The sequence below is a fragment of the Rhipicephalus microplus genome, chromosome 10 (genome assembly GCF_043290135.1).
Source record: "Rhipicephalus microplus isolate Deutch F79 chromosome 10, USDA_Rmic, whole genome shotgun sequence".
Classification (NCBI taxonomy): Eukaryota; Metazoa; Arthropoda; class Arachnida; order Ixodida; family Ixodidae; genus Rhipicephalus; species Rhipicephalus microplus.
The window spans coordinates 17,903,556-17,925,195 of record NC_134709.1 but is presented as its reverse complement, the minus strand read 5'-3'; the positions used below and the strand labels follow the sequence as shown (position 1 = coordinate 17,925,195).

The following is a 21,640-nucleotide window of genomic DNA, read 5'->3' as shown; positions in this document are numbered from 1 at the left end:
CAACGCTCAGAAAAAAATTTATTGGCTTTTCAAGCAATGTATGAATGACTATTGAAGCTCACGGTTGTGAAAACGTCGATATGGGTTACTACAGCTAATGCAATAATTGTACATATGCAATTTACTCAACGTATGCATGGCCTCTTTGAGGCAATGAAAACGACTAACGAAGTCCTACGGGAGAGGAACAGTTCGTACAAACAGCTGACAACAGTCCCACTGACAACAATCCACGACACCTGGACAAACATGCACATTGATGCCACCAAGAGTCTATGATGGCAACAATTTTTTAAAGATCCAATGTTGCGAAGACCTTGCCTTTTGTATAGCAGTTTTTTTTTATTTGGAACAATACCCGCAGCACCATCTTAGGCATTATTGCGGGGGGTGGGGGGCACAGGGCTTCATAGAATGAGTCCGCAGTATTGCGACCAACTAAATCTGCTGGTAACATATTCCACACGACAATGGCTTGTGGAAAAAAAAAGAATGTCATGTTTATAGTTAACACACAGTTCCTGAACATGTAAGAAACTGTGCAGCACGAGTGACATGACGGTTCAAAGGAGATGCTTGTGTGCATAGATTGAAGCGCAATGATTCACCCTAGGCACAATGACTAAATTACGAGCACGGTGGCTGGCACCAGGAAGCAGCTTAAAAAGACGCGTTTGTCGTGACCAGAGAACAACCCCTTTCCCATTTATCCATGTTAGGGTTAGGGCTCTTGTACAGGTGTGAAGAGCTTCCAAATTGGCAATAAGAGACTCTAAAGCGGCGGCTGCATTTCCGATGGAGGCGGAAATGTCGAGGCCCGTGTGCTCAGGTTTGGGTGCACGTTAAAGAACCCCAGGTGGTCAAAAATTTCCGGAGCCCTCCACTACGGCGTCTCTCATAATCATATCGTGGTTTTGGGACGTTAAACCCCACAAATCAAATCAATCAATAAGAGACTCTAAAGGAAAGCGAGGCCGTGTATGAGAACCTCGCGCCCATCCAGAGGAAGATTACACCAATGAAATCTTGAGATTAACTCCTTGGAAACACAAAACAAGCACGTCAACTGATTCCATACGAGGACTTTTATAGAACGTATCCGTTCAATGGGTGGGGCGATGAGATCAGCCCACTGGTCAAAGCCAAATAAACAAGCGCAGTAACAGATTCCCCGATGTCAGTTGACGACGTATCACAAATTGTGGGTGGTTCACGGATATAGTCGTCACAATTTGCTGCTCAAAACCTCACCGGATTTACGGACACAATCATAGAATGTGTGAGAACAGACAAAATGTATGAAACTCTAGTTCAAAACAATATAAGCTTTCGAGCAGTTTTTTTTTCTTTAATGGACGAAACAACTTCACTACAATAAGCCTTCGAGGCAGTCAAGTAAGAGCTTCGAACGCTTCCACAAAACGAGTTTTTTAGAAGATATTGATTCAGTCATTGAATTTACCTCGAGATGAACCACCCAGAGATCAAACCTCGGAACAAATGACTGGAGCGAAATAAGCTTCTAAGAATTCGGCACAAAAAACTTTGCGAAAGGAAGTTCTACGAATGAAAGGCCCGATTTTAACCTCGATACAAAGCCAAATGGGCTTCCACACCAATGTGACAGGAGATATTTTGTGAGAAGTTTGACGAATGAAAGGCCGATCTTGTAACCTTAAGACAAAGCCAGCCTGTCTTCTATCGACGAGGTCTTTCAACGGTTTTCGAAGCGTATTCAAAACAGCAAATAATCACTTTATCGCCCTATATATTGCCACGTTCCATTTCCCAAGTTTTTGTTATCGTCCCAAAACACCACACGATTCCCAGCGCAAACCGCGCCCGCAGTTTTCGAGAAGGTTCCGGACTGTAGTAGATCAATTCGATAAGATCACGCCCACTGTGCGAACGGTACAGAGCCACCGCCAGCGATAACGCTAGAACATTCGACGGCAAGAGTATAAATGCCGACGCGCTTCGCCGCTTGTGAGTTGTTGATCGAAGGCCGACGCTCCGTTCGCCGCGATCAGTCCGAGACTGCTATCTGTGCGAGACTGCTGCTGTAATTGGACTTTCAGTTTACCGGGCACAGGTTCGCCCAAATAAACAGTTAAATCCTAACACGAAGTCTCCTGTCTTCGGCCACGTCACGACCCCGTGACATCTGGTGGAGGTGCTGCTTCGTTCATGTACCGGACGCCCCCGTCAAGCCGCGAACCCAGTCCACGTCGCGGAGAAGACACCGACGCCAACCAGGAGCAGCGAACAAGCCGCCGACAGCAAGGGCTACCACCGGAGTACGGGCTTCTACAAGATAAGGCAAAGTTGTGAGCGACCACCACGCCTTGTACAAGTTGGCTAGCCACCTTGAAGGACCCTTCAGGTCGCCTCACACGATGGAGCCTGAGACTTCAAGAATATGACATTACTGTCATTTACAAGTCCGGCAAAAAAACACTCCGACGCCGACTGTCTCTCTCGTGCGCCTGTCGACCAACCGCTACCCGACGACCCGGATGACGACTACTTCTTGGGAACGATAACTACCGACGACTTCGCTGAACGACAGCGGGCCGACCCGGAACTTAAGGCCCTAATAGAATACCTCGAAGGCAGGACCGCCGAAGTCCCGAAGGTATTCAAGCGCGCACTTGCGTCGTTCTTTCTACGAAACGGTCTTCTACAAAAGAAAAACTTTTCACCACTTCCAGCTAAGTACCTGCTTGTTGTGCCTTCAGCGCTGCGACCAGAACTCCTGCAGGCCCTGCACGACGATCCGACGGCAGGGCACCTCGGTGTTTCTCGCACGCCCGCGAGGATACAAGAAAGGTACTACTGGCCACGTCTTACTACCGACGTCACTCGTTATGTGAGGACATGCCGGGACTGTCAGCGACGCAAGACACCACCGACAAGGCCAGCGGGACTTCTGCAGCCAATTGATCCACCTTGCCGACCTTTCTAGCAGATTGGTATGGACCTACTGGGGCCGTTCCCGACGTCGGCTTTCGGAAACAAGTGGATCGTGGTAGCTACCGACTACCTCACCCGCTACGCTGAGACAAAAGCCCTGCCAAAAGGCAGTGCATCCGAGGTAGCTAAGTTCTTCGTCGAAAATATCGTGCTACGTCACGGCGCCCCGGAGGTCCTTATCACCGACAGAGGAACGGCATTCACTGCCGACTTAACTCAAGCTATCTTGGCATACAGCCAAACAAACCACCGCCGGACGACAGCGTACCACCCACAGACCAACGTCCTCACCGAGCGGCTTAACAAGACGATCGCCGACATGCTGTCAATGTACGTCGATGTCGAACACAAGACATGGGACGCCATTCTTCCGTATGTGACCTTCGCATACAACACGGCGGTGCAGGAGACGACGCAGATATCTCCATACAAATTGGTCAACGGAAGGAGCCCGGCAACGACGCTTGATGACATGTTACCCAACGTCACCGACGAAGAAAACCTCGATGTGAGCGAGTACCTTCAACGCGCCGAAGAAGCCCGACAACTTGCGCGTCTCCGTATCAAGAATCAACAGACGAGCGACAGCCACTGTTACAACCTTCGACGACGCTTCGTGGAATACCAGCCCGGTGAACGTGTTTGAGTGTGGACGCCGATACGCCGACGTGGACTAAGTGAAAAGCTTCTGCGATGGTACTTCGGACCGTACAGGGTAGTTCGACGTCTCGGCCCACTTGATTACGAGGTTGTCCCCGACGGCATCACGAACTCTCAACGACGCCGATCGCGACCTGAAGTCGTCCATGTCGCGCGCCTCAAGCCGTTTCATGCGCGTTAACAAACTGAAACAGTGTTTTTTTTGTATTATTGTTGTATCGTAATTTATTCATTGTACTTTCTTGCATTAATATTGTACCTTCATCTTTAGTTAAAGCATCGGGACGATGCCTTTTTTTCAGAGGGGGGCAATGCCACGTTCCATTTCCCAAGTTTTTGTTATCGTCCCAAAACACCACACGATTCCCAGCGCAAACCGCGCCTGCAGTTTTCGAGAAGGTTTCGGACTGTAGTAGATCAATTCGATAAGATCACGCCCACTGTGCGAACGGTACAGATTGTTCTGGAACCTACGCCACCACCAGCGATAACGCTAGAACATTCGACGGCAAGAGTATAAATGCCGACGTGCTTCGCCGCTTGTCAGTTGTTGATCGAAGGCCGACGCTCCGTTCGCCGCTATCAGTCTGAGACTGCCATCTGTGCGAGACTGCTGCTGTAATTGGACTTTCAGTTTACCGGGCACAGGTTCGCCCAAATAAACAGTTAAATCCCAACACGAAGTCTCCTGTCTTCGGCCACGTCATGGCCCCCGTGACAATATAATGAGCATGACCAACGTAGAACAGTGGATAGTTCTCAAATATTCTCCACGATTTGCGATTGGACCACCAATGGGTTATGTTTATTGCCAGGCACACTACCTATGAACACCACAATGGGGAACGAACTGCATTAAAAAATTGGTTGATACATTCAGAACTGAACAGGACCTGCAAACTCGGCCTTGTGAGCAAATGAAAGTGCACGGTGAACAGGCTTGTGAACTCTACAATAGCAGCACACAATGTAAACAAATGTTCTAACCCTCGCCACCAAACATTTACAGATGACGCGACATTTTTTTTTAATGTTCTTCGGCTCGCTCCTGCAACAGCTAGATGCACCATTCGTAGAGTGACATGAATTGTTTCAATATAGGGCGACTTGCTTCGCTGAACTATTTACATCCGTTCCTGCTTAAGGTAAAAAAGAATACCGCACATCATTCGGTAGATGGCTGAACGAAAGCGAATGGAGTCTTAACACCCACACGCAGTGAAGACTATCCATGCCCCGACAAAACCTTAGCAATGCACGATGACTGGGTCCAGATTCCTCAATAGAACGATCGGGCCGGACATCGTTGCACTTGGGGGCAATTCCAGATGTTACCGATGTCAAGAGTGAGCTGGACCAATCTTCTGCGGCGAGTCAGACCACAGGAGAACACGCGTTGAGACCCTGAAACAAGACGTGAGATGCGTGTTAGTACACTTCAGAGCTTTATAAATACAGGTGAGCTTTGCAATTTCTGCGTACACTGGGAAAGAAAGTGGACAGGGAGTGCCCCTGCAGCCAACGTTTTTGTAACTGGACTTGTTTTTGTCAAGGCAGCCAACAGGCGAAAACAGGCAGTCTGCATTAAACATTCCTGACAGAGTGGACAGTTGCAGTCTGGTGAAGTACATTTAGGCTTTTTTTTTTCGCCTCTAATAGTTTGCAGAATCTAACAGCCGCTTCAAGCGCCTTTGTTAGTTTATTTGCGCCTTCCTGTATGTCAACTTCACTAATAGTGAGCTTGTTGATTACTGTCGAGTTGTGCATTGCATGTGACATACTTTGGGAGCATTCGCGTAGCCTGGGGGGAAGGGGGGGGGGTCAGGGAAAAGCTAATTTATTTATAATGCAGGATATAAGCAGCCCGTAAGGCTTGCGAGCTAAAGTTGCTAAAACACGCACGAAAGAGGAAAGAATGAAACACGGCGTCTTTGTTGCCTTCTTCAGCTGTGCGCTTGTTTGCCCGTCTTCTGCTATATTATGGAAGCGTTATATACTGAGCAACTGAGTTATCAATGAAGATAGGTTGATTGATTGATATGTGGGGTTTAACGTCCCAAAACCACCATATGATTACGAGAGACGCCGTAGTGGAGGACTACGGAAATATGGACCACCTGGGGTTCTTTAACGTGCGCCCAAATCTGAGCACACGGGCCTACAACATTTCCGCCTCCATCGGAAATGCAGCCGCTGCAGCTAATGAAGATAGATTGAAGAAGCCAAGACTTGTTCAGCAGTTAAAACCTGTATGGCTAGTTTTAATCCTTATTACTGAGAAACTGCTAAGCGTAACAAAGTGGCTGCAAGCTTGTTTTTGTTTAGCAAACACAGGTCTTTCTGAAAAGAAATGTGGGATTCTCTCCTTCACCCCATAAAACCATCGTCATCTCTTACTGAATTAAAAAAAACACTTAAAGCTAGTTTCTTGAGCCAATAATTAATGATAGCGTGTATTGTGTTCTTTAGCGCTTTTTCGTTTTCTTGTTTATTCACACATGAACAATTTGTATTGTTACTAATATTCCTGGTGGCTTCAGCTGCTTGTCATAATTACCTTGTATTTCTTTATTCCAGTATTTTACAAATAAAAAGCAATTCTGTGTTCTAAAATAGATCATTATTGTCACCTATTATCCCAGTAATTTTGCAGAAGCGTAAGCGTGTTTTTTGTTGACTGGTATTTTTACATTTTTGTGCATATTTAGTAGTTTGCATCGGATCATTCTGCATAGAGGGTCCCGCTACGGTGCCCTGACTCTTCTGTAGTTTTTTCATACTGTGACTACGCTATGCAAAAACAAAACTTCATTGATTTGATGTGAAGAATATTGGTGCGACACGGTATAGTAGTGTCGCAAGTGAACTTTCGACACCAAAACAAACGCTCAAAGTTTTCTAAGGAGTGCATGAGTTGAATGTGTACTTGCTTGGACAATTTTGTAGCTATTCATTGTTATGTTATTGTGAAGTGCTTAAAAGACGAACACTCGAGATGAAAGAGACGGATGCAAGCGCAGCTTGGTCGTCTTCCGCAGGCTGGGTATGAAGATTATATCACCAGGTCAGTGGCTAACTATTGAAATCAGTCAAGAAGTCGCGGAAGAAGCAAGAACAGAAAAAAATTCCAAAATGAAAATGAAATTTTTGCAGGACCGTGGCGATGCTGTACTTTCATGACGGCTCCCATCGTCTAAAACTTATTGGGGGCCATGTCGGAGTGAAAGTTGTTTTTTACGGCGCGGCGCAAGTTGTCACTTTGCAAAGTATAGGAAAAAAAAAACGTGAACGAAACAAGTACACGTGCACAACTAACCACAGAAACAACTTTGTTAATTGTGTTGAAAAAGTTGATTGTCTACGTGATTCCACTGACATGTGGAAAGATATACCGCAGGCCAGACTGACAGGAGTCTAAACGAAATACTGTAGGAGCACAACAGCATATGCATAAATCGGTGCAAGGCCACCTAGACTTCCATTGTCGAGATTGAGGATGCCAGCCGGATTTCAGTGAAACTAAGGTAATCGCTAGGCACAATAATCAGATGATGGGCGAAAACGATGAGGCGTCCGAGATTACTTGCCTGGAAGATGACTGCGTCAGTGTGGCCTCTTTGGCACTAACACAGAAATAAATGGTGTATCTGAACACAGATATGTGCGTATTTCCTCCGCATTACTGGTCATTGGAATAGCACTGTTTAAAAAGTTTTGCGAATAATTCATTTTTTTGTAAAATATTTTTGTAACCATGAAACACGATTGCGTGAATGCATGATGTGGCCATCCAATAAACTGGGTTGAAAGTTCGCGCTTGTGTCCGTCTAGTGCATCTCAAGTGTTCGTCTTTCAAGCAGTGCACAATAACGTAACAACGAGAGCAAAGGCATACGAATCTATAGGCGTTTAGAAATAAACATGTAAAAAGCAGCTGAGAAGTTGAACTATCCACATCCGCTGCTGTTTACGGATTTCAAGGCAAGACCGGATTTTTACGGATTTCAAGGCAAGTGTCAAGTGTGGAGATATTAAGTAATTAAGACAGTTCCTACCCTTTAGGTAGCAGCAGCGTGCCGTCTGCATGGATGGTGCCGTCAGCGAAGCAGTGTGAAGGTGCCCAAGGGTTCGGCCATACGACGCCTGATGCCGCAGGTGATCTCGGGAACGGATAGCTTTGGAAGCCGGCTGCAGGAGTCAACCCTGTCCTCGACGCGGGTAAAGGTCAAAGACTGACACGAGGAAGCTGCAAAAAACACGCGGTGGAAATGCTAAGCGCGTTTAAACACAGTCGAAGTCAAGAGTCGAATGAATGTTGCACTTACCCACAAAATTCGAATGGTAGCCGCAATCTGCCGTCTGCATGAATGGCGCCATCAGCGAAGCAGTGTGAAGGTGCCCAAGGGTTCGGCCATACGACGCCTGATGCCGCAGGTGATCTCGGGAACGGATAGCTTTGGAAGCCGGCTGCAGGAGTCAACCCTGTCCTCGACGCGGGTAAAGGTCAAAGACTGACACGAGGAAGCTGCAAAAAACACGCGGTGGAAATGCTAAGCGCGTGTAAACACAGTCGAAGTCAAGAGTCGAATGAATGTTGCACTTACCCACAAAATTCGAATGGTAGCCGCAATCTGCCATCTGCATGAATGGCGCCATCAGCGAAGCAGTGTGAAGGTGCCCAAGGGTTCGGCCATACGACGCCTGATGCCGCAGGTGATCTCGGGAACGGATAGCTTTGGAAGCCGGCTGCAGGAGTCAACCCTGTCCTCGACGCGGGTAAAGGTCAAAGACTGACACGAGGAAGCTGCAAAAAACACGCGGTGGAAATGCTAAGCGCGTGTAAACACAGTCGAAGTCAAGAGTCGAATGAATGTTGCACTTACCCACAAAATTCGAATGGTAGCCGCAATCTGCCGTCTGCATGAATGGCGCCATCAGCGAAGCAGTGTGAAGGTGCCCAAGGGTTCGGCCATACGACGCCTGATGCTACAGGTGATCTCGGGAACGGATAGCTTTGGAAGCCGGCTGCAGGAGTCAACCCTGTCCTCGACGCGGGTAAAGGTCAAAGACTGACACGAGGAAGCTGCAAAAAACACGCGGTGGAAATGCTAAGCGCGTGTAAACACAGTCGAAGTCAAGAGTCGAATGAATGTTGCACTTACCCACAAAATTCGAATGGTAGCCGCAATCTGCCGTCTGCATGAATGGCGCCATCAGCGAAGCAGTGTGAAGGTGCCCAAGGGTTCGGCCATACGACGCCTGATGCCGCAGGTGATCTCGGGAACGGATAGCTTTGGAAGCCGGCTGCAGGAGTCAACCCTGTCCTCGACGCGGGTAAAGGTCAAAGACTGACACGAGGAAGCTGCAAAAAACACGCGGTGGAAATGCTAAGCGCGTGTAAACACAGTCGAAGTCAAGAGTCGAACGAATGTTGCACTTACCCACAAAATTCGAATGGTAGCCGCAATCTGCCGTCTGCATGAATGGCGCCATCAGCGAAGCAGTGTGAAGGTGCCCAAGGGTTCGGCCATACGACGCCTGATGCCGCAGGTGATCTCGGGAACGGATAGCTTTGGAAGCCGGCTGCAGGAGTCAACCCTGTCCTCGACGCGGGTAAAGGTCAAAGACTGACACGAGGAAGCTGCAAAAAACACGCGGTGGAAATGCTAAGCGCGTGTAAACACAGTCGAAGTCAAGAGTCGAATGAATGTTGCACTTACCCACAAAATTCGAATGGTAGCCGCAATCTGCCGTCTGCATGAATGGCGCCATCAGCGAAGCAGTGTGAAGGTGCCCAAGGGTTCGGCCATACGACGCCTGATGCCGCAGGTGATCTCGGGAACGGATAGCTTTGGAAGCCGGCTGCAGGAGTCAACCCTGTCCTCGACGCGGGTAAAGGTCAAAGACTGACACGAGGAAGCTGCAAAAAACACGCGGTGGAAATGCTAAGCGCGTGTAAACACAGTCGAAGTCAAGAGTCGAATGAATGTTGCACTTACCCACAAAATTCGAATGGTAGCCGCAATCTGCCGTCTGCATGAATGGCGCCATCAGCGAAGCAGTGTGAAGGTGCCCAAGGGTTCGGCCATACGACGCCTGATGCCGCAGGTGATCTCGGGAACGGATAGCTTTGGAAGCCGGCTGCAGGAGTCAACCCTGTCCTCGACGCGGGTAAAGGTCAAAGACTGACACGAGGAAGCTGCAAAAAACACGCGGTGGAAATGCTAAGCGCGTGTAAACACAGTCGAAGTCAAGAGTCGAATGAATGTTGCACTTACCCACAAAATTCGAATGGTAGCCGCAATCTGCCGTCTGCATGAATGGCGCCATCAGCGAAGCAGTGTGAAGGTGCCCAAGGGTTCGGCCATACGACGCCTGATGCCGCAGGTGATCTCGGGAACGGATAGCTTTGGAAGCCGGCTGCAGGAGTCAACCCTGTCCTCGACGCGGGTAAAGGTCAAAGACTGACACGAGGAAGCTGCAAAAAACACGCGGTGGAAATGCTAAGCGCGTGTAAACACAGTCGAAGTCAAGAGTCGAATGAATGTTGCACTTAGCCACAAAATTCGAATGGTAGGCGCAATCTGCCGTCTGCATGAATGGCGCCATCAGCGAAGCAGTGTGAAGGTGCCCAAGGGTTCGGCCATACGACGCCTGATGCCGCAGGTGATCTCGGGAACGGATAGCTTTGGAAGCCGGCTGCAGGAGTCAACCCTGTCCTCGACGCGGGTAAAGGTCAAAGACTGACACGAGGAAGCTGCAAAAAACACGCGGTGGAAATGCTAAGCGCGTGTAAACACAGTCGAAGTCAAGAGTCGAATGAATGTTGCACTTACCCACAAAATTCGAATGGTAGCCGCAATCTGCCGTCTGCATGAATGGCGCCATCAGGGAAGCAGTGTGAAGGTGCCCAAGGGTTCGGCCATACGACGCCTGATGCCGCAGGTGATCTCGGGAACGGATAGCTTTGGAAGCCGGCTGCAGGAGTCAACCCTGTCCTCGACGCGGGTAAAGGTCAAAGACTGACACGAGGAAGCTGCAAAAAACACGCGGTGGAAATGCTAAGCGCGTGTAAACACAGTCGAAGTCAAGAGTCGAATGAATGTTGCACTTACCCACAAAATTCGAATGGTAGCCGCAATCTGCCGTCTGCATGAATGGCGCCATCAGCGAAGCAGTGTGAAGGTGCCCAAGGGTTCGGCCATACGACGCCTGATGCCGCAGGTGATCTCGGGAACGGATAGCTTTGGAAGCCGGCTGCAGGAGTCAACCCTGTCCTCGACGCGGGTAAAGGTCAAAGACTGACACGAGGAAGCTGCAAAAAACACGCGGTGGAAATTGTGGTATAAGGCGTCGCTACCGACTACAGCGCTGTGCGGTGGCACGCGCCTTATACCACATCTTGTTTATTTCATCTTCTTCCTTCTCCCCCCGTGGCGGCCACCGAGCGCGTGCCACCGCACAGCGCTGTAGTCGGTAGCGACGCCTTATACCACAGATAGCTTTGGAAGCCGGCTGCAGGAGTCAACCCTGTCCTCGACGCGGGTAAAGGTTGTAGCGGCGAGAGAAGAGACTTGAGACGGCGTCGAAGGCGGCCGATGGGGCCGTGCCGATCTCGCCACTTTATTCTAGGCCTGAAGCGGAGCCACGTCGGCTACCAGCGTCCGCCGCGCCAGGCGTGTCAGCTCGTTCTAATTCTCGCGCAGCTCGAGCTCGCGCCAGCTGCGCGAGAGACGCGGCGCGGTGATGGAAAAAATGATGATGTTGATGATGGCACTACAGGGCTCCCCCCCTAGCGCTTTGCGCGATTTGAACTCATATGAAAAAAAAAGAAAGAGACTATATACATGAACGAAAATCCGCAAGGTGTCCGTTTAGGAAGTCCAGTTTGTGAACGTTTATGGGCCATCCGTAAGCAGTGTGTCTCCGGTGGGCGACTCTGGGAGAAGCGCAAGGGACGAAGAAGGAAGTGCCGGGTCGCTGTGTTCATAGACACGTCCATCCGACAATTACGTGGTGGGACCATTCGAATGCGCACCCGCCGTTTCGAGTAGACGCGGCTGACAAACGTGCCCACAGCTGGAACTGTGGACAGGCGCTGAAGAGCTCGCGCCGGCAATGTGGGCGAAATAGTGTGAATGGTCGGAACGCACCCATGATGACCGAGCACTGAAGTTTCACAGCCACAGCGGGGTCTCCGACGGCGCACAGGGTGCCGAGCCTGCTGTCGACAAGGAGCAACGTCGCGGTCGTGCTGGTGCGGACGTCTCTGTCGATGAAACACCGGCCTCCGCGTAGCACTGCGACCGGCATGCCGGGGCGTGTGGCCGAGTCGACGGATGCGGAAACGCCGTGCATTGCGGCTAGTCATGTGCACGGCAAGTGGTTGGCCCTTGCGTCGGGAAAACCTCGTAGGTGTTTGCGCCGTCTTGAAGGCCAAAGCTGCAACGCACGGCTGCATAGCAGGACGCTTGAAAAGGGGACGTTGTGTTTTACGGCGAACGCGATGATTTCTTCTGTGCGCTGTCAAGTGTGGTAGACAGGCAGTAGGATTGGGCGTCGTCGCTCGTGTCACCAACGAGCCCGCGTTGCGGACACACGTCTGGTAGTTGCCGTCCAGCGTCAAAGGCTCCGAGGGATGGTTGTTGAGCCCAGAAGTCGTGGCCTGGGGGTTGAATGGCGTGCCCGTGCTCGTCGCGGCAGCCTGGTGGTTGTCCGCCTGCATGGGTGGTACAAAACGTGCGGTCTGTCCGGCAGCATCCCGGAAGTTCGGTCGTAGCATGTCACGGGCAGGAACTTCAGCTGCGGGAGACGTTGAGGTAGGTGATAGTGGCTGCTTGCAAGACGTACGGCGCGTTAAGGCCGGTTGAGAGTCATCTTCGGACACCGTCGACGGCGATGCCTCCGCGATTGGGGGGCGAATAGCAGGCACGACGATGTCCGTAGTTGCGGCAGGCTCCAAGGCGTGCGGCGAGGTTGCCGTCGTGAAGACTGACCTGCCTGAGTTGTCTGGGGTGGAGGAAGACGTGCAAGTGGCAGGCACGAGTGACAGACCTGCGTTCGCGGGCTCCAAGGGGACGCTTCTCTCGGTGCTGAGACCAGTCGAAGTGGGAGCGTCGTCTACCTGGTCGTCGTGCTCAGGTGCAGATTTGGATCTTCGTGCGACTGGATCTGAGGTAGGGGGAGTCGTAGCAGGGGTAGCGCGGTCGCGGTCAATGGATGGTTGCGGGCTGGTTGGTAGTGCGCGCTGCGACGCAGTCGAAACCTGTAAGTCGCGGGTGAACGGCAGCGGGTGGTAGGTGAGGCCATGTCTGGCAAGCACCGCCGAGCAGAGGTCATCGTAAGGCTGCTGGCTGGAGGTTGAAGTGCCAGAGAGATGACGCAACTCTACCGGAAGGGCGTCTTGAAGAATGGCGTGCATCAGCAGCTGGTCCGTGATGCCATTCACCGCAAGAACGGCGTCGAGCTGCATAAACCATACCTTGGGGTAAGTTGATTGGTACGGCGGCACTGGTGGGCAGAGTTGCGGGAACATGGCCGCGGGCCGCTCGGCGAAGGGCGTGTTCTCCGGGTCACCAATGTAGCGGCGAGAGAAGAGACTTGAGACGGCGTCGAAGGCGGCCGATGGGGCCGTGCCGATCTCGCCACTTTATTCTAGGCCTGAAGCGGAGCCACGTCGGCTACCAGCGTCCGCCGCGCCAGGCGTGTCAGCTCGTTCTAATTCTCGCGCAGCTCGAGCTCGCGCCAGCTGCGCGAGAGACGCGGCGCGGTGATGGAAAAAATGATGATGTTGATGATGGCACTACAAGGTCAAAGACTGACACGAGGAAGCTGCAAAAAACACGCGGTGGAAATGCTAAGCGCGTGTAAACACAGTCGAAGTCAAGAGTCGAATGAATGTTGCACTTACCCACAAAATTCGAATGGTAGCCGCAATCTGCCGTCTGCATGAATGGCGCCATCAGCGAAGCAGTGTGAAGGTGCCCAAGGGTTCGGCCATACGACGCCTGATGCCGCAGGTGATCTCGGGAACGGATAGCTTTGGAAGCCGGCTGCAGGAGTCAACCCTGTCCTCGACGCGGGTAAAGGTCAAAGACTGACACGAGGAAGCTGCAAAAAACACGCGGTGGAAATGCTAAGCGCGTGTAAACACAGTCGAAGTCAAGAGTCGAATGAATGTTGCACTTACCCACAAAATTCGAATGGTAGCCGCAATCTGCCGTCTGCATGAATGGCGCCATCAGCGAAGCAGTGTGAAGGTGCCCAAGGGTTCGGCCATACGACGCCTGATGCCGCAGCTAGGTGATCTCGGGAACGGATAGCTTTGGAAGCCGGCTGCAGGAGTCAACCCTGTCCTCGACGCGGGTAAAGGTGAAAGACTGACTCGAGGAAGCTGCAAAAACACGCGGCGGAAATGCTAAGCACGTGTGAACACAGTCGAAGTCAAGAGTCGAATGAATGTTGCACTTACCCACAAAATTCGAATGGTAGCCGCAATCTGCCGTCTGCATGAATGGCGCCATCAGCGAAGCAGTGTGAAGGTGCCCAAGGGTTCGGCCATACGACGCCTGATGCCGCAGGTGATCTCGGGAACGGATAGCTTTGGAAGCCGGCTGCAGGAGTCAACCCTGTCCTCGACGCGGGTAAAGGTCAAAGACTGACACGAGGAAGCTGCAAAAAACACGCGGTGGAAATGCTAAGCGCGTGTAAACACAGTCGAAGTCAAGAGTCGAATGAATGTTGCACTTACCCACAAAATTCGAATGGTAGCCGCAATCTGCCGTCTGCATGAATGGCGCCATCAGCGAAGCAGTGTGAAGGTGCCCAAGGGTTCGGCCATACGACGCCTGATGCCGCAGCTAGGTGATCTCGGGAACGGATAGCTTTGGAAGCCGGCTGCAGGAGTCAACCCTGTCCTCGACGCGGGTAAAGGTCAAAGACTGACTCGAGGAAGCTGCAAAAACACGCGGCGGAAATGCTAAGCACGTGTGAACACAGTCGAAGTCAAGAGTCGAATGAATGTTGCACTTACCCACAAAATTCGAATGGTAGCCGCAATCTGCCGTCTGCATGAATGGCGCCATCAGCGAAGCAGTGGGAAGGTGCCCAAGGGTTCGGCCATACGACGCCTGATGCTACAGGTGATCTCGGGAACGGATAGCTTTGGAAGCAGTCTGCAGGAGTCAACCCTGTCCTCGACGCGGGTAGAGATCAAAGACTGACACGAGGAAGCTGCAAAAAACACGCGGTGGAAATGATAAGCGCGTGTAAACACAGTCGAAGTCAAGAGTCGTATGAATGTTGCACTTACGCACAAAATTCGAATGGTAGCCGCAATCTGCCGTCTGCATGAATGGCGCCATCAGCGAAGCAGTGGGAAGGTGCCCAAGGGTTCGGCCATACGACGCCTGATGCTACAGGTGATCTCGGGAACGGATAGCTTTGGAAGCAGTCTGCAGGAGTCAACCCTGTCCTCGACGCGGGTAAAGGTCAAAGACTGACACGAGGAAGCTGCAAAAAACACGCGGTGGAAATGCTAAGCGCGTGTAAACACAGTCGAAGTCAAGAGTCGTATGAATGTTGCACTTACGCACAAAATTCGAATGGTAGCCGCAATCTGCCGTCTGCATGAATGGCGCCATCAGCGAAGCAGTGGGAAGGTGCCCAAGGGTTCGGCCATACGACGCCTGATGCTACAGGTGATCTCGGGAACGGATAGCTTTGGAAGCAGTCTGCAGGAGTCAACCCTGTCCTCGACGCGGGTAGAGATCAAAGACTGACACGAGGAAGCTGCAAAAAACACGCGGTGGAAATGCTAAGCGCGTGTAAACACAGTCGAAGTCAAGAGTCGTATGAATGTTGCACTTACGCACAAAATTCGAATGGTAGCCGCAATCTGCCGTCTGCATGAATGGCGCCATCAGCGAAGCAGTGGGAAGGTGCCCAAGGGTTCGGCCATACGACGCCTGATGCCGCAGGTGATCTCGGGAACGGATAGCTTTGGAAGCAGTCTGCAGGAGTCAACCCTGTCCTCGACGCGGGTAAAGGTCAAAGACTGACACGAGGAAGCTGCAAAAAACACGCGGTGGAAATGCTAAGCGCGTGTAAACACAGTCGAAGTCAAGAGTCGTATGAATGTTGCACTTACGCACAAAATTCGAATGGTAGCCGCAATCTGCCGTCTGCATGAATGGCGCCATCTGCGAAGCAGTGGGAAGGTGCCCAAGGGTTCGGCCATACGACGCCTGATGCTACAGGTGATCTCGGGAACGGATAGCTTTGGAAGCAGTCTGCAGGAGTCAACCCTGTCCTCGACGCGGGTAAAGGTCAAAGACTGACACGAGGAAGCTGCAAAAAACACGCGGTGGAAATGCTAAGCGCGTGTAAACACAGTCGAAGTCAAGAGTCGTATGAATGTTGCATTTACGCACAAAATTCGAATGGTAGCCGCAATCTGCCGTCTGCATGAATGGCGCCATCAGCGAAGCAGTGGGAAGGTGCCCAAGGGTTCGGCCATACGACGCCTGATGCCGCAGGTGATCTCGGGAACGGATAGCTTTGGAAGCAGTCTGCAGGAGTCAACCCTGTCCTCGACGCGGGTAAAGGTCAAAGACTGACACGAGGAAGCTGCAAAAAACACGCGGTGGAAATGCTAAGCGCGTGTAAACACAGTCGAAGTCAAGAGTCGTATGAATGTTGCACTTACGCACAAAATTCGAATGGTAGCCGCAATCTGCCGTCTGCATGAATGGCGCCATCTGCGAAGCAGTGGGAAGGTGCCCAAGGGTTCGGCCATACGACGCCTGATGCCGCAGGTGATCTCGGGAACGGATAGCTTTGGAAGCAGTCTGCAGGAGTCAACCCTGTCCTCGACGCGGGTAAAGGTCAAAGACTGACACGAGGAAGCTGCAAAAAACACGCGGTGGAAATGCTAAGCGCGTGTAAACACAGTCGAAGTCAAGAGTCGTATGAATGTTGCACTTACGCACAAAATTCGAATGGTAGCCGCAATCTGCCGTCTGCATGAATGGCGCCATCAGCGAAGCAGTGGGAAGGTGCCCAAGGGTTCGGCCATACGACGCCTGATGCCGCAGGTGATCTCGGGAACGGATAGCTTTGGAAGCAGTCTGCAGGAGTCAACCCTGTCCTCGACGCGGGTAAAGGTCAAAGACTAACACGAGGAAGCTGCAAAAAACACGCGGTGGAAATGCTAAGCGCGTGTAAACACAGTCGAAGTCAAGAGTCGTATGAATGTTGCACTTACGCACAAAATTCGAATGGTAGCCGCAATCTGCCGTCTGCATGAATGGCGCCATCTGCGAAGCAGTGGGAAGGTGCCCAAGGGTTCGGCCATACGACGCCTGATGCTACAGGTGATCTCGGGAACGGATAGCTTTGGAAGCAGTCTGCAGGAGTCAACCCTGTCCTCGACGCGGGTAGAGATCAAAGACTGACACGAGGAAGCTGCAAAAAACACGCGGTGGAAATGCTAAGCGCGTGTAAACACAGTCGAAGTCAAGAGTCGTATGAAAGTTGCACTTACGCACAAAATTCGAATGGTAGCCGCAATCTGCCGTCTGCATGGATGGTGCCATCAGCGAAGCAGTGTGAAGGTGCCCAAGGGTTCTGCCATACGACGCCTGATGCTACAGGTGATCTCGGGAACGGATAGCTTTGGAAGCAGTCTGCAGGAACCAGCCCTGTATCACTGCCAAGGGTAGCAATGAAAGCAAGGGACGGGAAAGCTGCAACGACAAACGGCGGAATCAAGCACATGTAAAGACAACCTATGTAAAAGTTGCGCGTACGTGGAATTTTCTCTATGCCAATTCTTCACTCCTGCTGACAGAAGTATCGGCGATTGAATGGGAAGACGCTGCTGACACGGCAATACGGAGCAGTGTCGAACGCAGTTTTCTCGTGTTCGGAGGCTGGACAGTCTTCGATGCACAGCCCGTTTGAAAACCGGACGTCTGAAGGCCTTGGTATATCTGAATGAATGCAGCAGCAACAGAAACGAAAAGAAAAAAAAACTTAGCAGCTCACCATCTCTGGAGTATTGTGCTGTGATGGTCCATACATACGTGGACGCGTGGGTGGTTGGCGGGACTCGGACAAAAACCAGGAAGTATGAGCCTCGAAAGTGCACAGTAAATAAGAGGTGTCACGAGTGACACAGCAACCAGAGAAAAGCAGCGATGACAGCGGTAAAATTGCGTTGTAAAGAGTACACGTTTTCCAGCATGGATAAATAAAACGCTGGCGAGGCAATTCCGGATGTCATTTGCTACCGCCAAACCACATTTCGTTCGAGCGCACTGTCACGCGCGGGCTACTCGACACGAAATAGTGGCCGCAACACAAAGTCATTCGGAACGAATTCAATGTCCGTGACGAAATCGGATTAAGACCAGTGGCGCGCCCGACAAGCGTACCAGTCCTCTGATTCTGTCAAAGACAACACCCAACGTCACAGCCGGCCACAAAAACTCGGGGCTCTGATTAGGCACCAAAGATGCAACCTCGCCAACCGCTGTAATCCTCCTTGCAATGATGCGATGACGGATTCACGTGATGGTGTTCGGATTATGGCCGTAGTGCGACGTCGATGTACGGAAGCCGGTAGCGACAATGCATATCTGAAACGTTCAAAAAGCACTCTTTAAAAACACGAATGTAGGAACAACTGTTGTACTCACCACGACGAGGTTCGAAAGCGTACGCGGTCCATGTTCCCAGAAGTCGACCCATTCGACTGGAGGCGTCCAGTGAAGGCGAAGCGCGTACCACACTAATGGGCAAACAGACTGCCCACGTATACACATCAAGGGCAGCAAGGTTGACCACATCTCAGATCTGCTGCAGAAGGAAGCACTGATCTGGAATTTCAATGAGGCCCCGCCGCGGTGGTTGGCTAAGGTACTCGGCTGCTGACCCGCATGTCACGGGATCGAATCACGGCTGCATTTTCGATGGAGGCGAAATTGCTGTAGGGCAGTGTGCTCAGATTTGGGTGCACGTAAAAGAACTCCAGGTGGTCGAAATTTCCGGAGCCCTCCACTGCAGGGTCTCATAATCATATGGTGGTTTTGGGACGTTACCCCCACCCCATCAATCAATCAAACCTCCAGAAGTTCAGCAGTATTAAAGCTACCGAGCTTACGAGGCTATTCCGAGTGCCTTTTGCTTCCTCAACCACATTTCGCACAACGGAACAACACACAGCTCTAACTCGCACCACGCGCGAACTACCCAGCTACGAAATAGTGGTCGAGGTCGCAACGTCATTCGGAACGGGCAAATGTCCGTTACGAAATCGAGAGAGGACATGCTATCAAGATGCCCTTCCTAGAGTCAGATACCTGTCTAACTGAGCTGAACCTGAAGCTATACATACATCTCAACACCAGCGCAGCGCGGCCCGTCCTCTGAAATTCCGTCACGGCGAACACCCGATACGTGGTCGCAGCCCACCCAGAAAAGATTCAGGCTTAATTTTACGATGCATCTAAAATTACGTAACTTTTTGCTCACGTAACTAAGGCGTATAGAACGTACCAATTCGAGATACTCAACTCAGTTGAGTATCTCGAACTAGGCCGCGTACCACCCTCGCGAGCTCGGGGACTCCCTATTTTATACTTGACAGATGAACATCTTACTTTTGGCAGATGTGCAAGCATTCCGTGAAGAAGGGTGGCCCCGCTGGTCCTGAGAGAGACGTCCACCACAAATCAAAGTTCCTCAGTATCCAGGCGACGCCAACTGCCGGTAAACACACACGACGAAAAATCAGTCCACGGCAGGGATGGCTTGCATCTTACGAGTTTGGTTCTCCGGCAATCAACGGAGCGCCATTAGCGTTAGGCCTAAGGTATACCTTCGTGGACGAGTCCCCGCGTCGGCGTATTCGACGAGCGTCGCACGTCTTTCGGAAGCTTGCGCGGAGGGCGAGAATTGTCGTGCGGCAGGAACTTGAGGGTCGAAATAAATGTCCGCGGCAAGTTGGTATAGCCCGTCTTGCACATGTTGAGCAATTGAGCGAGCAGTCTTGGCTCTTGTCAACACGGAACGCATTGCGGCATTGTCCGAAGGCTTGACCAGGCACGAAGTTTTCCGAAACGTTCCTCACGTTGTCGATGTCCGGAGGCTGAAGCCAGTTCTTCTATAAAGTCCGTATGGAAGAAGCGAGCTAACACGTGCACCCCGTCGTCAAGTGCAGCCACTGCCGGTGCGTGAATACGGCAGCAATGTGACGCAGAGCTCGGCAGGTCAATCGGCAACGTCGAAGGAATAAAGCAAAACGGCTGTCCCAGACACCGCAATAACGCTCGCCGGCCACGAGTATCACGATCACGTGATGCTTGGTGCATGCGTCGATATGCCTGGAAAGCTTTCTTTATGTGCGCATTGGTCAATCTTGTCTTTACGTCACTGTCGCTCACCGCCACGGCGCCGCTGTTATCACAGCGATAAGCGCGACTGGCGACGTAAAAAAGAAAATCTAAAGAAAATGTCGCGTTAGCATGCTGCGGTCGAGCATGGAATGTTATAGAAGCCTCTCTCGTGTTCTTCGACAGCAACTGCGTAGTTAGCGCCGTCATCTTCGTTTTATCAATGTAGAAGGAACGAATTCGCGAAAGCGCTGCATTATCACGCGGTTTCAGAAATGCACTTATTTTCAGTACTTGCGCGCTGAAAGATAGATAGATATGCGGGGTTTAACGTCCCAAAACCACCAAATGATTATGAGAGACGCCGTAGTGGAGGGCTCCGGAAATTTCGACCACCTGGTGTTGTTTAACGCGCTGAAAGCTCCCTTCTGGTTTTCGAGGAAACGAACATATTGTCCAACGTATCGCTGCAAGGCCGCCGTCAGATTCGTGAGGGCGCACTGACCGCGAGTGTTGCCAGACGTTCCGATTTAATTAAATTATGTGCTCTTTTATACGTGCCACAATCCACTTACTGAAACACCGCAGAAAGTGGCTGCGCCAGGATAGATTTTGTGGGCGTAGGTTTAAGTACGGCCGACCAAATCTTTAGCTATAGCGGGAGCGAATGCCACGTTTTTGTATGTGCTCTCGCGATACGAAAGAAATAGGTTCCAAAAAAGAAGGAGTTCGGGGAAGGGCAGGTTGGTCAAGTTTATGCCTACAATTTTTTTTTTTGCAGCTTCGTTTCATCATACGGTGCTGACACAAAAGAACGTCACTGCTTAGCACGCTAGCTGAAGATTTGGGCGGCGGTGCTCAAGCGAACTCGAAGAAAGGCGTTATGGTAACAAAGACGAGACAGACGAAGGCAGGAAGACACATACAAGGCGTTGATTATATCCAAGCATCGTTGTGTTCACACATGAATAGTTATTAGAGAACAACCCACCACGGTGGTTAAGGCACTCGAGTGCTGACCCGCCGGTCGCTGGATCGAATCCCGGCCGCAGTTTCGATGGAGGCGAAAATGTTCGAGGGTGGTGCATACTGAAATTTAGGTGCGCTTTAAAGAACCCCGAATGATCGAAATTTCCCGAGCCCTCTGGCATCCCTCATAATCGTATCGTGGTTTTTGGGGACGTTAAGCCGTTATTATTATTAGCGTTCCTTGCGAACCACGGCGCGCAAAGGCGGTTGGGCGGCGTTTTAGTCTTGTCGGCATGAAAGCGCATATATACAGAAAATATCGTTTTCACGGCCGCTTCCGCAGCGGGCCCTGGCCGTTGTTCAGGTCACGAGCATGACTGAAAGCTCGCCATCGTGAGTGAGCACGTTCGGAGTTAATTATATGATGTTCTAAGTGTAAAAACTGCGAACTCATAGAAAGATTTAGGTTACTTAATGAAAAGTCAGCGAAAGCACGGAACACGGGAGAGAGGCAGATGCAGGCACAACTGGCACTGACAGCTGTCATGTTATTGTACGGAAGCACCCAGTCAGGAACGTAGGCAAGGGGCCCCACACCAGTCCCATACCTCTGCAGAAAAAAGTTTTTTCGTAGTGGCATACGA

The 21,640-nt window shown here is 51.2% G+C and overlaps 2 long non-coding RNA genes across 3 annotated transcripts; both read right to left on the bottom strand.

Annotated features, from left to right (window-relative positions):
• Positions 1-7,880, bottom strand: LOC142774608 (uncharacterized). Its single transcript, XR_012886464.1, has 2 exons — positions 7,689-7,880; positions 1-5,037 (listed from the first exon to the last, which is right to left on the bottom strand). It is a non-coding gene; the product is annotated as an uncharacterized LOC142774608 (long non-coding RNA).
• An 8,744-nt stretch (positions 7,881-16,624) lies between these two features.
• LOC142774607 (uncharacterized) lies at positions 16,625-21,640 on the bottom strand. 2 transcript variants are annotated; one of them, XR_012886463.1, is made up of 4 exons: positions 17,442-21,640; positions 17,177-17,378; positions 16,898-17,097; positions 16,625-16,818 (listed from the first exon to the last, which is right to left on the bottom strand). It is a non-coding gene; the product is annotated as an uncharacterized LOC142774607 (long non-coding RNA). The 2 variants fall into 2 exon arrangements; XR_012886462.1 differs by having other exon boundaries at positions 17,177-21,640.